The sequence below is a fragment of the Rutilus rutilus genome, assembly GCF_951802725.1.
Source record: "Rutilus rutilus genome assembly, chromosome: 11".
In the NCBI taxonomy this organism is placed as follows: domain Eukaryota; kingdom Metazoa; phylum Chordata; class Actinopteri; order Cypriniformes; family Leuciscidae; genus Rutilus; species Rutilus rutilus.
In genome coordinates, this window is record NC_140216.1 from 22873515 (window position 1) to 22888518 (window position 15004).

The 15004-nt window shown below is 44.7% G+C and overlaps 1 protein-coding gene across 1 annotated transcript in view; it reads right to left on the bottom strand.

Annotated features, from left to right (window-relative positions):
* LOC311299308 (retinoic acid receptor beta-like) overlaps positions 1–15004 on the bottom strand; it is a gene marked incomplete at its 3' end in the record, with an annotated part of 380652 nt that overhangs the window by 280311 nt on the left and 85337 nt on the right. The gene's annotated exons all lie outside the window — the stretch shown is intronic.

The following is a 15004-nucleotide window of genomic DNA, read 5'->3' on the forward strand; positions in this document are numbered from 1 at the left end:
ATACAGAGAATTACAGTAATCAAGCCTAGATGTAACAAATGCATGAATATCTGTTTCCAAATTACTTCACTTTACTAAGGCGGCGAAGTTGGTAAAAGCATGACTTGACAACAGCTGAAATCTGTTTGTCAAACTTTAAACTGGAGTCAAATAGGAAGCCCAGATTCCTGGCACACTTTGTGTTATATGGGGTGAGAAAGCCAAGATCAAAATCAAAAACACAGTTTTCCTTGGGGCCGAAAAAAATAAACTCAGATTTGTTTTCATTTAAGTTTAAAAAATTGCTTGAAAGCCATGACTTAAGTTCGTTTAGGCAATCTAACAGCGGCTGAAGAGTATATTTATTATTGCGTTGCAAGGGAAGATAAAGCTGGGTATCGTCGGCATATAAATGAAAAGAGACACCATGTTTTTTTAAAAAAAAAATAGCGGCCAGGGGGAGCAAATACAGAGAAAATAACACAGGCCCAAGGATAGATCCCTCAGGAACATCACAACCAAAGGGTTTGTTAGTGGATGAGTATTGTCCCAAGTGAACAGTAAAACATCTATCTGACAAGTAAGAGTGAAACCACTGTAAAACAGAGCCACAAAGTCCAACACAAGACTCCAGGCGTGACAGAAGGATGTTGTGGTCGACTAAGTCAAAAGCAGCACTTAGATCTAACAGGACCAAAGCCATTTGTTTGCCTGAGTCAGTGGTGAGATATATATCATTTAAGACTCATACAATAGCAGATTCAGTGCTATGTAAAGCTTTAAAACCTGATTGTAAAACTTAATTGATAGAACTGTTTAACAGGAAAGATCGTAATTGAGCCAGTACAACGTTCTCCATGATCTTTGATATAAAAGGAAGATTTGCAATAGGTCGAAAACTGGAAAGAGACGAAGGATCAAGATTAGGTTTTTTAATATATGGTGTTATCGCAGCATGTTTAAGGCAGATTGGAACAGTGCCCATATGCATTTATTAAAGACTGATAATAGACCTGGACCAATTGCATCCATAGTTTGTTTGAAGAAATGTGAGGGAACAATATCATGTGGGCATGAAGTGGGCTTAAGGCGATCCACAATTTCCTTACAGGAGTGCAAAATTGAGTGGCTCAAACACAGACCATGTGGAGGAGTATAAAGGAATCTCTGACATAGTATATCCAGTTTAAGCCATTTGAGATCTAATAGCCAATACCTTATTTGTGAAAAAGTTTCCCAAACTTTCCCAAAGGGAGACAGAATGCTCAGGGAAAAGATTAACAGGTGGATTTAGCACAGAGTCAATAGTGGAAAAGAGGACATGAGGGTTTTGCTGATTTTTCGTAATCAGATCAGAAACATATTTACACTTAGCAGCTTTGGCTGCCCTCTGAAACGAAGAAAGTGAATTTCTCATAATTTCATATGAGACCTGCAATTTGTCCTTTTTCCACCTGCCCATCCCTAGGTTGCATTTTGGCGAGAGTTACCCTTTAACAATTCCATTTTAGATTTATAATTTACTTAAAACAGAAGCCTTGGAGAGTGACATATCTCACTGCCTATATATTTACTGCAGGCTTAAAATCTAGTGTGACCCCACCCTATGATGTATTAGTGTGTCTGTGATGCTTACGTGTGGTTATAAATTTCTCTGCCTTTGTGATTGTACATCCAGACCTCACCAGCATCTAAACAAAGTTTTCCTAAAATTTCTATATATTGTAATCATTATGTTCACAACTTGTAATTAATTACTTTAATGAGCTCATTGTTTCTGCCTAAAACTTATACATGATTTTAGCTAACTGCGTGATTTTTATATGTACATTTCTGAAATTTATTACTTGGACACAATCTGATCAACAGTTCACTTTAAATTGTAATGTTGACATGACTTTTCTTTAAAGCTGCTTGAAACAATATGTATTGTGAAAAGCGCTATACAAATAAATGTGAATTGAACTTAATTAAAGTTTCCCCATGTCAGACACACAATCATACATGGCACAATTACCAATTAGCATTTTTCTTTGACAGAACATGGCTCTGTATTTAGAACTTGAAACGTGTGTGTGTGTGTGTGTGTGTGTGTGTGTGTTTTAGACCCAGTGGCTATAGAGCACCCTTGAGCCTATTATTCCGTGAAGTTCATCCTTAGAACAAGTCCCTTACAATGGTGCTGTGCCCAGAGGGACGTTACTGTATTTGACACAGAAATATTCTATAATCCTTATTCTAATCCTTTGAAGCTGTTAATGTCTAGCCTGACTACGTCAGACTTCTTACTTCCGCTCAATTTCATTTCGCTTCTGTACTCAGTCTGAGACAGCATACTAGCTTTCCGTTTTCCTCCGGCCTGAAAACAGCCGGCCAATCAACGAACAGAGGGCGGGCTGAGAGCCGTGGCGTGACGTAGACACTGATTGTACCGTGGATGCGTAGATTTACTTCACATAATCTGCAAAAGTCGTTCACAGCCATGTTCACTCCGGTATTTCGCTCGATGGTTTTGTTTTCGCATCATACTACATGTGTTTACAGTGGAAGTTAGATGCGGCTGAGCATGCGCATAACACACGCCATAACCAAACGTTATGTGATTGGCTTACGGGAACCAATGATTTTAAACTTCAGACAAGCGCCTCCCCGCGAGAAAGAAAACGCTTTTCAATTATGCCATGCCAGACTCTGTCTACGAAGCAAAGCGAAGTAGCAGAGTTTGGTATTACCAGGCTAGTTAATGTCACCCTTTCAAAGGCAATCTGGCCTGGATATGCTATTTTTGCTTCCCTTTCTCTCTCACCACAAGGTCCAGAATGAGTGTGTAAATGGATATGTAAGTCTAATAATCACTATATTAAAGGTGCTCTAAGTGATGTTGGGTGACGTCACATGTTGACGTTCAAAGTATTGTCAAACAAAATGGAGGCTAGCTCGACCCTCCCTCCTCCTCATCCCGTCCCCCCACCCCCCTCCTTTCCGTGCTTCCTGAAACAGTCATGAACCATTTAGAAAAAACAAACTGGATTTACCCACCTGTCCAGCAAAAACAGAGCCACCTGAATTTCGGATTGGAAGCCCTTCTGCCAGAGGAGTTCTCGCCACCTTTTGAATGCTTTTCTGATGTAAATTCAGGACTTTGTGCGTTCCTTCTCCTTTTCCCTATTCTTTGTTATTTGTTCATCGGAACGTCGTCTCTTTGGTTGTGTGTTGGCCATATCAAAATTCTCAAGAATATACATTTTTAATGATAGTCGTTGTCTAGGACATCTCTCCTCTAGCTAACTTCTAAACCTCAAAGAAATGCCACAATCAAGTCCTCGAAGCAGAAATGAGTGAGAAACACCCAGAAACACCTCATATGTGCTGCTCTCAAGTATAAGGGTCTTTCCTTGCCATGATTGGATAACACATACAGCTCCTTTGATTAATAATAATGGCCAGTGTGGTGGCTGAGATATATAAACCTACCAACGTCCGTTGTTATGATTTTTGGAATGACTTATCGCGAGAGGAAAAATGAAGTTTTAGTCGCATAATATCGGTTAATGGAAACGGCATCATTTCGCAATCGTTTTTTGTCGACATTTAGTCAAAATGAGTTTTGCGCAAATCTGCAATGGAAACGCACCTACTGTTTGTTATGTTTTGTGGTCCAGACTGGGCCAGTTTGTTTTTCTTGCCGTTTGTGGAGCCTGGGCTGTCTACAGAGACCGCATTTTTTTTACAGTGTGTTCAGAGGACAGGCAGCTAGCGGATAGTAAGGAGATGTTCCCTTTCGAGGGAACTCGCGATGCGTCAATGACGCTTTGGGAACGCTTCTGCGTGATTGCGTCTGAAGCACTTGTATCAACTAGTCCAATGGCGAGAGTGGGCGTCACGGGCGGGTGACGTGACGACCAGGAAAGGATAAAGGACATCCGGTTTAGAACCGCGCCAGCTTCTGTGCCTCAGCAAGCGCTCTGTGTTATACTGTCTGTGTTATTTATTGTTGTCTGTCACAAGCATAGATATTATGGCGAACAAAACAACCTTATATTGTGTGTTCCTCCCTGCCCTCTATCTTTACGGGTGGGGATACACACGATGTATGTGTTGTTTGTTTGGAACGGAGCATGTTCTGTCAGCGCTCGAGGGTGCTGACTACGAGCATTGCGAGTTACTATCGTACTCGCTCCGTTCCCGCTTGTCACTCTTTGAGGAGGGTGTTCAGGCTCGCGTTCCTCGCAGTACCGACCCCGTGTTGCCGAGGCAGCACGGAAGTTGGTATTGTGGGTTCGCAAATGGATCTCGCGGAGAGGTTAGAGACGGGCTCCGCCTTTTCTCTGCTTTTATCCGGGAGATCCAGCGCTCTCTCTCTGCGATCGGAAGCCCGCGCCGCGGCTTCTTCCGTCCTGGTTAGAGAGCCCGGTGTTTCAGCGGTCTATCTCTGAGGAGGTAGAGTGCTGAGCATCGATGCATGTCCACAACCACAAGCATATTATATATCTAGACAGGAGTATGGGGAGCAAACAGCTTTGGATTGTGTGTTCCTCCCTGCCCTCGCTTCATTACGAGTGGGGACACATGCGATTCATGTGTTGTTTGTTTGGGAGTGGAGCATGCACGGTCAGCTCTAGTAAAATAAGGGGACTGACAGTGTTCATTCATAAATTCCCGACGTGTATCTTTTGCACTATCGAGAGTTTAGCTCTGCTCCCGATGGCTTTCTTCTCGAGGGAAGAAAGTCAATAAAGATTATTTGGCTCGGATCTCGCGTTTGCTGAGGCAGCGCGTAGATTACGGGTCTGCAATAAAGATTCTTTTACTCGATCTCGGATCTCGCGTGTGCTGAGGCAGGGCGTAGATTACGGGGTCTGCAATAACAATAATAGTGGACTGGATACGTTCATTCATGAACATTACCGATGTGTGTTCACTATCAAGAGTTTCCCCATGCACTGTTTATTTAAAAAAAGACTGCAATAAGAGTCCAGTGGTTATACAAATGCAATGCATTGATTAAAGAGATACAGTGTATTGCAAGCTACGAATTTAGGATTATTTTATTGTATGTTGAATCTATTTTTATATATAAGCTTATATAGCCTATAAATATATATTCAGCCATAGACTATATTAACTTGTCTGGTTGATCTTTTGCTGTTTGATTCTGAGGAATTAAATAAGTGGGCTGCATTTAAATTTGCTTATCTGACTTTCATTAGTTAGATTCATGTATAAGTTCAGCATTTCATCCAGACTGTGTAACTTGTCTGGTTGATCTTTTACTACATTTTATTTGGAGGAATTAAATGGTAAAATTATGTGCTGAGCATCGAGTTAAGGGAATTGAAGATTCTAAAAAACATCTCAATCTCCTGTGTACAATGAGTTTGGAGTTTATAACTTCATAAATGGGGCTGCTGGGCGGAGCAGCACTAGCCATTAACAAACTCCTTGTACAGGCAGAGTGTCATTTCCTGTGCTCCCCCTCAGAAAGATTGGGGACCAGAATGGCATTCTCAACAGAAGCCTTTAAAGCAGAAGATGGATCTGAGGACTGTTTTTCTGTGAAAAAGGCTTCGGCCAAGGTCCTGATGCCACTGGTGTCAGACCTCTGGTGGCAACCCCGACCGGGGTGGAGCGGTGTTAACCTCAGTATACGGTGCCCGCCCCACCTCGGTGCCCTCAGGAGGCCGTTCTGCCAACCCCGCACCCTTGGTCTCGGGGCGCAGCGGTCTCCAGCGAGCACATGGCTCAGTGTCACCACGACACCGTGTCAAACTCGCACCCTCTTAGGGGGGTTCAAAAACAGTCAGTTCGGTTGTTTCCTGCCAGGATGCTTCAGGTCACCGAAGTGGCTGTTACAATAACATCAGAGGCCAGTCTCGAGAGACTGGTACCCTTAGTAGATTTTCTGACAGAGTGGAAGAATCTGCCGAATATATCTCCATGGGTCCTGCAGATAATAGAGAGAGGTTACAGAATCCAGTTTCGTTCTCCTCCAACTTGTTACAACGGGGTGCTACTCGTGTTAGTACATCCCGAGCAGGCTCTGGTAATGGAGCAAGAAGTAGAGTCTCTATTAGCGAAGGGAGCTATAGAGCAGGTGTACTCGCCCGACAGAGAATCGGGGTTTTACTGTTACTTTATTACCGCTACTTTATTGTTCCGAAAAAGGATGGGGGGTTGCGTCCTATTTTAGATCTCCGTCTGTTGTATCGTGCAGTCATGAAACTCAAGTTCAATATGCTCACACTCAACAGATCGTGACTCAAATCAGATCCGAGGACTGGTTTGTCACGATAGATTTAAAAGGCGCTTACTTCCATCCTCCCTCTACAAAGGAAGTTCCTGTGGTTTTCTTTTGGGGGCAAAGAATACCATTATCGGGTGCTTCCATTCGGTCTAGCTCTATCACCCCGCACGTTCACAAAGTGCGTAGATGCAGCTCTGGCCCCGTCAGGCTGCAGGGCTACGCGTTCTGAACTACATCGATGACTGGCTGATTCTGGCGGAATCAGAGCAGTTAGCGGTTCGGCATCGAGATGTCGTCCTCGCTCTGATGAAGAATTTGGGGTTGAGACTCAATGCCAAGAAGAGTGTGCTTTCTCCATTACAGAGAACCACTTTCCTTGGTGTGGTATGGGATTCAGTCACGATGCGAGCCACACTATTGCCCGTTCGTGTAGCTGCTATCCTCACAGCCACAAAAGAGTTGATGCTAGGCCAGTCACGCACTGTAAAACAGTTCGAGAAACTGTTGGGCCTCATGGCAGCAGCGTCCAATGTGATACCCTTTGGCCTACTGTACATGAGACCCTTGCAGTGGTGGCTCAGAACCAGAGGGTTCTCCCCGAGGGGAAACCCACTTCGTACGATCAAGATCACGCGGCGGTGTCTCCGCGCCTTGGTTATATGGAGGAAATACTGGTTCCTATCTCACATGAGCAGTCACGCATTATGAAACAGTTTGAGAAACTGTTGGGCCTCATGGCAGCAGCGTCCAATGTGATACCCTTTGGCCTACTGTACATGAGACCCTTGCAGTGGTGGCTCAGAACCAGAGGGTTCTCCCTGAGGGGAAACCCACTTCGTACGATCAAGATCACGCAGCGGTGTCTCTGCGCCTTGGTTATATGGAGGAAATACTGGTTCCTTTCCCAGGTTCCGGTGTTGGGAGCTCTTTGCCATCGAGTTGCTATCTCGACAGATGCTTCCCTCACCGGCTGGGGAGCGGTTTTGGGAGGCCGCTCATCCCAGGGCCTGTGGAGGAGTCATCATCTTTTTGGCACATAAATTGCCTGGAGATGATGGCAGTCTTCAATGCGTTGAGACATTCCTCCCAGACCTGAGGGACCATCATGTGCTTGTCCTTACAGACAACACATCGGTAATATGGTAATACATAAATATGTTGGAGCAGACATCCTGTTGAGGCAGGGGCTGAGGCCCAGGGAATGGAGGCTCCACACCGAGGTGAGGAGTACATTTGGGGGGTTTATGGCCAGGCACAAGTGGATCTCTTCGTCTCTCTTCGGTTCTCCCTCACACACCCAGCTCTCTTGGGGCTGGACGTTGTGGTATGGACATGGCCGAGGCTTCGTCTGTACATCTTTCCCTGATTACTCTGCTCCCAGGAGTTCTGGAGAAGGTCCGCCGGGATGGATGATTATACTATTAGTACAACCGTACTGGCCGTGCCTACTGGTTCTCAGACCCGGTGTCTCTCCTCGACGGCTCTCCCTTGGAGATTCCAGTCAGGAGGGACCTTCAGTCTCAAGTGGATTGGGTGATCTTTCACCCAGCCCAGAGATTTTGGATCCCGTGGGTTTGGCCTCTGAGGGGGCCCAACTCATTGACTTTGGTCTCTCAACTGAGGTTGTGGAGACCATACTTCACTCCAGAGCTCCCTCCACGAGGAAACTTTGTGATGGGTTTTCACTTCATATTGAGGGTCTCGGACAGTGTGGCCCAGTTTACTGCCCGATTGGTACAGTGCTGGAGTTACTGCTGGTTAATTTTTCCACAGGGTTTTCCCCTTCCACACTGAGGGTGCATGTGGCGGCCTTAATGCCAACCATGTCCCTTTTGGTGGTACTTCCCTGAGGGGAGGGGGACCTTTGGTTGTTTCCTCCGTGGTGCTTTTAGACCAGGTCAGGAGTATGGCGGCTTAGAAGCCTTATTATATATGTATATATCCTTGTAGGATGTGGTATGCGTTCTTAATGCGCATCTGAACGCCATCAGCGTTTCTCACAGGTTCGCTAAAGTCTGTGTAGAGAGAATGGTGTCGTCTTGGCGGCCCTAATTTAAAAACAAATGATCGTTGCGACGGAAGCGAATCAATCAAAACTAACTTTAGCTGGAAAATAACTTTATTAAAGAACCGCTATAAAGCCAAAACAATCTTACGTTAAATTATACATTTATCTCTGTAAAGCTGCTTTGAGACAATCTACATTGTTAAAAGCGCTATATAAATGAAGATGACTTGACTTGACTTGACTATGCGGCAGCCTGGTCATCTCCGCTCACATTCGTAAGGTTTTGCAACTTTGACCTGGGCGTTTCCCCAGGTTCTCAATGCTCTTGTCTTAGTTGTGCAGTATTCACACAGACAGGTTCTGTTTCGTATGGCGTATTGGGCATTCTCGTTCCCAAAGCGTCATTGACGCATCGCGAGTTCCCTCGAAAGGGAACGTCTCAGGTTACGACTGTAACCCTAGTTCCCTGAGAAGGGAACGAGACGATGCGTCACTTTGCCATACTTCCTACATCCCTGTGATCGACTTGCTTCGGCCCTTTTCGAAGCTAGCGCGGTTCTAAACCGGATGTCCTTTATCCTTTCCTGGTCGTCACGTCACCCGCCCGTGACGCCCACTCTCGCCATTGGACTAGTTGATACAAGTGCTTCAGACGCAATCACGCAGAAGTGTTCCCAAAGCGTCATTGACGCATCGTCTCGTTCCCTTCTCAGGGAACTAGGGTTACAGTCGTAACCTGAGACGTTTGCTGTATGTGACAAAAAATGTTTTGGCCAAAAAAACGCGTAACATCGCTTATAGCACCTTTAATCTTATTTTCAAGTAGGTTTGTATGATTATTTTGATTATATATTTATTGATTATCAACTTGTCCCGTTGGAGTGTTGCAGGGATGATGGATCCTTATCCCAGCATCCTAGGCTGCAGTCCATCACAGTGCTCATACACACATTAACATGCATACACACCTATGGACAACTTAGTGTCTACAATTCACCTAACCTGCATGTTTTTTTTGGATTGTGGGGGAAACTGGAGCACTGGGAGAACATACAAACACAAAAAGGCCTCCACACTAAGCTGGGACTCAAACTGGGGACCTTCTTGTTCTTCATCATTAATTGGATGAATAAGTCTAAATCATTTTCATTTTTTTTTTTTTTTATTCTGTATCAAGTGTTCTCCTGTGCAGTGAGCAATGTGCCTATTGTATGACTATAAAACAAATAAAATGTATGAAAGTATAATCAATGCAACACATTATGTCCAAAAATTGTAAAATGTTACTCAAATTAAGTGTTAATAATAGTCATTGTCCACAGTTTTAAATGATCAGTTTAATTCCTCAAATTAAAGATAAAAAAATAAGTAAAAAAAAAAAAATCACATGAATCCCCTACTAGTTATGTTCCTGTCATACATTTTTTTTGTAAATGCAATAGACTCATTATAACCCCATTACAGTTACTGTTAGTATTGTTTTTATACACACCTAAACAGACATTAGTGAAATCTAATGTTATTTGTTATCTCAATCGCAAAATCCTACCAGTGAACCGAAACGTTTGCTCCCAAAAAAGTCCCACAATGAAAACCAGGGAGCATCGATGCTCACTACACTCCCTTAGCAGAAGTTCTGAAGAACGAAACATAAATCACATGAGCTAACTAACTACACTTGAAAGATGTTTTTTAATTATTATTATATAATTATTTTTCAGCATAAACATACATCACTATGGTAATGAACATTATCCAGCTAACATTTTTAATTTATTTACAGCTGAAATGTTGCATTTCTATGTAACCAGCAAAACATTTATCATAATGTACTTTAAATAACATTAAAAACTAATGTGAGAAAGATATCAGTTCCGCTGCATCAGTTCGGATAAATATTTTGCTTGTTACATATAAATGTTACAATAAGTTTAACTTTTAAGTTTAACTAGACCAGCAGTGGCCTGCATCTCAAGTTTTTAACTGCAAAAATCAATTATGTGTGAATGGCCTGTACTGATTGAAAGATAAATATCGCATTCTTATTTCAGTGTATTTAAGCAGACAGTTTGCCTTGAACATTCAGCAAGCCAAAGAGGGCAATGACCCATCTTAGTGGCGGGCAGCCAAATGACACTTTAAAATCAATCAGAGCTATAGAATTGTATATTAATATTTACAAGTAAATATGAAGATACATATTCACAAAGATACAACTCCCCGCAATTCTCACCTTGAAAGCACGCAAATATTTCTGCCTGTTTTCGCATGTGTGATTGCCGGCCTCTGCTTTCACACTGCGTCGTTACTTTCAGCTAATAATATCCAGGGGTGGATCTACATGGCACAGACCCACATAAGTAATAAGGATGTTATTACTTAGCTACTCAACAATTAAATAAATACGTGGGCACTAAATATAAAAGTTGCTTTCAGTTAAAACAGCTCAAACATGCATTTTAGTTTGAAACTAGGCTTAAACCTAGTCTGTGAAACCAGGGGTATGATTCTAATGGATTTACGGTGAAAATGCACTCTTTTAACAGTTATTTTAGTTTTATTGTGTTGTTTTAAGTTCCCTGTGATCACTGTAAATACATTTTATTTATTCATTCTATTTCTGTTGTTTGTCTCATCTTTTTAAACACTCCCAACCTCACACAGTTTAATCTGACTCCATTTTTAATCCATGTAACTCAACCGATTGGGCTGATCATTACAAACTTGGCTCCCTCTCACGAGGCCTGTAGAAAAATTAAATCGGTTAGTTCCTGCCAGTCAATTGCTTCAGGTCACCGAAATCCCAAATATAACACCAGAGGTCAGTCTCGAGAGACTGGTCCCCCTAGTAGATTATCTAGACACCTGGAAAGGTCTTCAAAATATATATAAGTGGGTCCTGCGCACAGTGGAAAAGGGGTACAGAATTCAGTTCGAGTATCGTTCACCAAAGTTCAGCGGGGTAGTGCACACGCTGGTCAGCCCCGAGCAGGGTCTGGTCATGGAACAAGAAGTTCAGTCCCTCTTAACAAAGGAAGCCATAGAGCAGGTTCCTCCTCAGGAGAGGGAGGCCGGGTTCTACAGCCAGTACTTCATAGTTCTTAAGAAGGATGGGGGGTTACGTCCTATTATAGATCTCAGGGTACTGAACCGGTCTCTGAGAAGATTCAGGTTCAAAATGCTAACCATACCTATTATCATGAGTCAGATCAGGTCCGAGGACTGGTTTGTCACGATAGATCTAAAAGATGCTCACTTCCACATATCCACCCTTCCCTAACACAGGAAGTTTCTAAGGTTCACTTTTGGGGGAAAAGCGTATTCAGTTCTTCCATTCGGCCTAGCACTGTCACCTCGCACCTTCACGAAATGCATGGATGCTGCTCTTGCTCCTCTGAGACTTCAAGGCATTCGCATCCTCAACTACATCGACGACTGGCTCATTCTGGCACAGTCAGAGGAAATGGTGGTTCAACATCGAGATGTTGTTCTGAATCATCTAAGGTTCTTAGGATTAAGACTCAATGTCAAGAAGAGTTCATTAATTCCTCTACAGAGAACCATTTTCCTGGGGTAGTACGGGTCACGATGCGGGCACAGTTGTCTCCTGCTCGTATAAACACCATCTTGACCACAGTAACGAGTATCAAGCTAGGCCAGGGCATCACTGTCAAACATTTTCAAAGGGTTCTGGGTCTTCAAGCAGCAGCGTCCAACGTGATTCCTTTTGGCCTGCTGTATATGAGGGCCCTGCAGTGGTGGCTCAGGACCAGAGGGTTTTCCCTGAGGGGGAACCCATTTCGCACGATAAAAGTAACGCGCAGATGCTTTCGTTCTTTGGTCATGTGGAAGAAACCGTGTTTCCTGTCTCAAGGTCCTGTGTTAGGGGCACCGTGTCAGAGAAAAATTTTGACCACGGATGCATCCCTCACAGGCTGGGTTGCGGTCATGGAAGGCCGCTGCACCAGGGGGCTTTGGAAGGACCATCATCTTTCATGGCACATCAATTGCCTGGAGATGTTGGCAGTATTTCTGGCTCTCAGACATTTCCTTCCGGACCTCAGAGGCCATCATGTTCTAGTGCGAACAGAAAATACGTTGGTGGTCTCATATATAAATCGACAGGGGGGCCTGAGATCGCGCCCTCTATGCAGATTGGCACATCAGGTTCTTCTGTGGTCCCAGGGCAAACTTCTCTCAGTCAGAGCAATGTTTATTCCCTGGGACAACAATGTGGGAGCAGACATCCTGTCGAGGCAGGGGATGAGGCCCGGGGAATGGAGACTCCACCCCGAGATGGTGGAGTTGATATGGAGGGAGTTTGGTCAGGTGGAAGTGGATCTGTTCGCCTCTCACGAGAACTCTCACTGTCCGCTCTGGTTCTCCCTCACGCATCCAGCTCCTCTGGGACTGGATGCCATGGTGCAGGCGTGGCCGAGCGCTTTTGCTCCCAAGGGTTCTAGAGAGGGTCCGGCGGTACGGGATCAGCTTGCTCCTAGTATGCCCTGTACTGGCCGGCCCGAGTATGGTTTTCGGACATCATGGCTCTTCTAGCAGGCCCTCCGTGGCAAATCCCGATCAGGAGGGACCTTCTTTCTCAGGCCGAGGGCACAATATTTCACCTTCGGCCAGAGCTGTGGAAGCTGTGGGTCTGGCCCCTGAGGGGGACCAACTCATAAATGCTGGTCTCTCACCTGAGGTTGTCGAGTCAATATTAAACTCTAGAGCCCCCTCCACGAGGAAACTGTATGCATTAAAATGGAATGTATTCAACTTATGGTGCAGAGAACATCAGTTGGACCCAGTTAACTGTCCAGTGGCTTCAGTGCTGGAGTTCCTCCAGAGTCGCTTCTCTGACGGGCTCTCCCCATCCACGCTTAAGATCTATGTGGCGGCTGCCTTCCACACGCCTCTAAGGGTGGGCACCTTGGGGAGACACCCACTTATAGTACGTTTCCTTCGTGGAGCTAGGAGGATGAGGCCTGTCATCCAGTCCAGGGTCCCCACGTGGGACCTGGCAGTGGTTCTTGAGGGGATCTCTGGCACCCTTTGAACCCTTGGATGAGGTGTCTGAGAAATTTGTATCTTTAAAGGTAGCCTTCCTGCTCGCTATTACGTCCCTAAAAAGAGTTGGGGACCTGCAGGCGCTATCCGTTGCTCCCTCTTGCCTCGAGTTCACTCCTGGCAGAGTAAGGGTCATTCTCCACCCTAGACCCGGCTATGTGCCTAAGGTGCTGACAAATGTGGCACAGTCTAGATTCTTCAGGCATTCCATCCTCCACCGCATGTGTCGGATGAGCAAGCTAAACTACATTTATTATGCCTGGTCCGAGCCCTGGATGCCCATGTTCAAAGAACCTCGGGCTGGAGGAAGTCGGACCAGCTACGTGTGTGTTTTGGGTCACCTAAGAAGGGTTCCCCTGCTTCAAAGCAAACTATCAGCAGATGGATAGTAGAAACTATTTCTTCAGCTTACGAGGCGCGCAGCTTGCCTTCGCCTCTTCTGATAAGAGCCCACTCAACCAGAGGAGTGGCTTCCTCTAAAGCTCTGCTGGCAGGGGTTTCCCTTCAAGAGGTCTGTGATGCCGCAGGTTGGGCCTCCCCACACACCTTCATAAAACATTACAGTCTGGATCTGCCCTCTACACCGGGTTCACAAGTTCTCTCGTCTTGAGTGTGCCACATTGCTTCACACCAGGGCATATATCTCTCAGTGTGGCGCAGTGGGCATTTCGTTCCCCAAAGTGTCAATTCTCGACGCAGAGCGAGTACCCTCGAAAGGGAACGTGTCGGGTTATGACTGTAACCCTAGTTCCCTGAGACGCTGCGTCCCTCGGCCACACTTCTCACGCTCCTGAGAACGACTTGCTTCGACCAATCAGAAGCTGATGCTGTTGTGATCCGGCATCCTTTTATAGCTTCCGCATCACAAGTGACGTCATGACGCAACACCAATCAAGATTGGACTAGTTCCATACAGGCTTCAGACGCGTCACGCTGAAGGCATTCCCCAAAGTGTCGATTCTCGACGCAGCGTCTCATTCCCTTCTCAGGGAACAAGGGTTATAGTCGTAACCCGAGACGTTTTTTTTTTTGTTGCACTAATTTTTTTGTTCATAAGGTGGCAACGTTTCCCAAGGCTTGTTGTTTCACAGTTCACTTGTTGTTGTTTCAAAATAAACCGATGAGATGGTACAACAACAATGACAAACTACTGGAGATGGCAACAACAATAGACACCCGCATTGATGAGTGCTTGTGTAAAGAGATTTAGAGATAACATCTCTTATCTTAAACAAGTAGCTACATATACATTTGTATCATAATAACTTCTGAAAAGAAATAGTGCATATGAGCTGTGTGTCATCTGAAGGTTTTAGATCCAGTCTTTGTCATACACTGGAGCTGCTCTCATCAGTTTTGTGGTCTGTGTGAAACTCAAATGCTCTGCTCTCGCTCGGGTATACAATTTGTGCTGCAAATGTAGGCTGTTGTGTGGACAGGACATTTTGAAGAAAATGCGGTCGTCAATCCCATAAACACTGATAGTGTTAGCATGGCATAAGAGTGTATTCATGTTGAGATATCCTGCAAGAACCTGTGAGACCTGCATTACTCCACAATCAGACTTTCAGACAGCATTAAACAAGATAATTTAGCTTAGGCTGAAGCTCTACAGCACTCAGTGTAAATAATTTAACACAAATGGGTTTGAACCTTAGTTTGTTTAGTGGGCAGACCTGGGGCCAGGGTAGTAGAATGTGCAGGCGTGA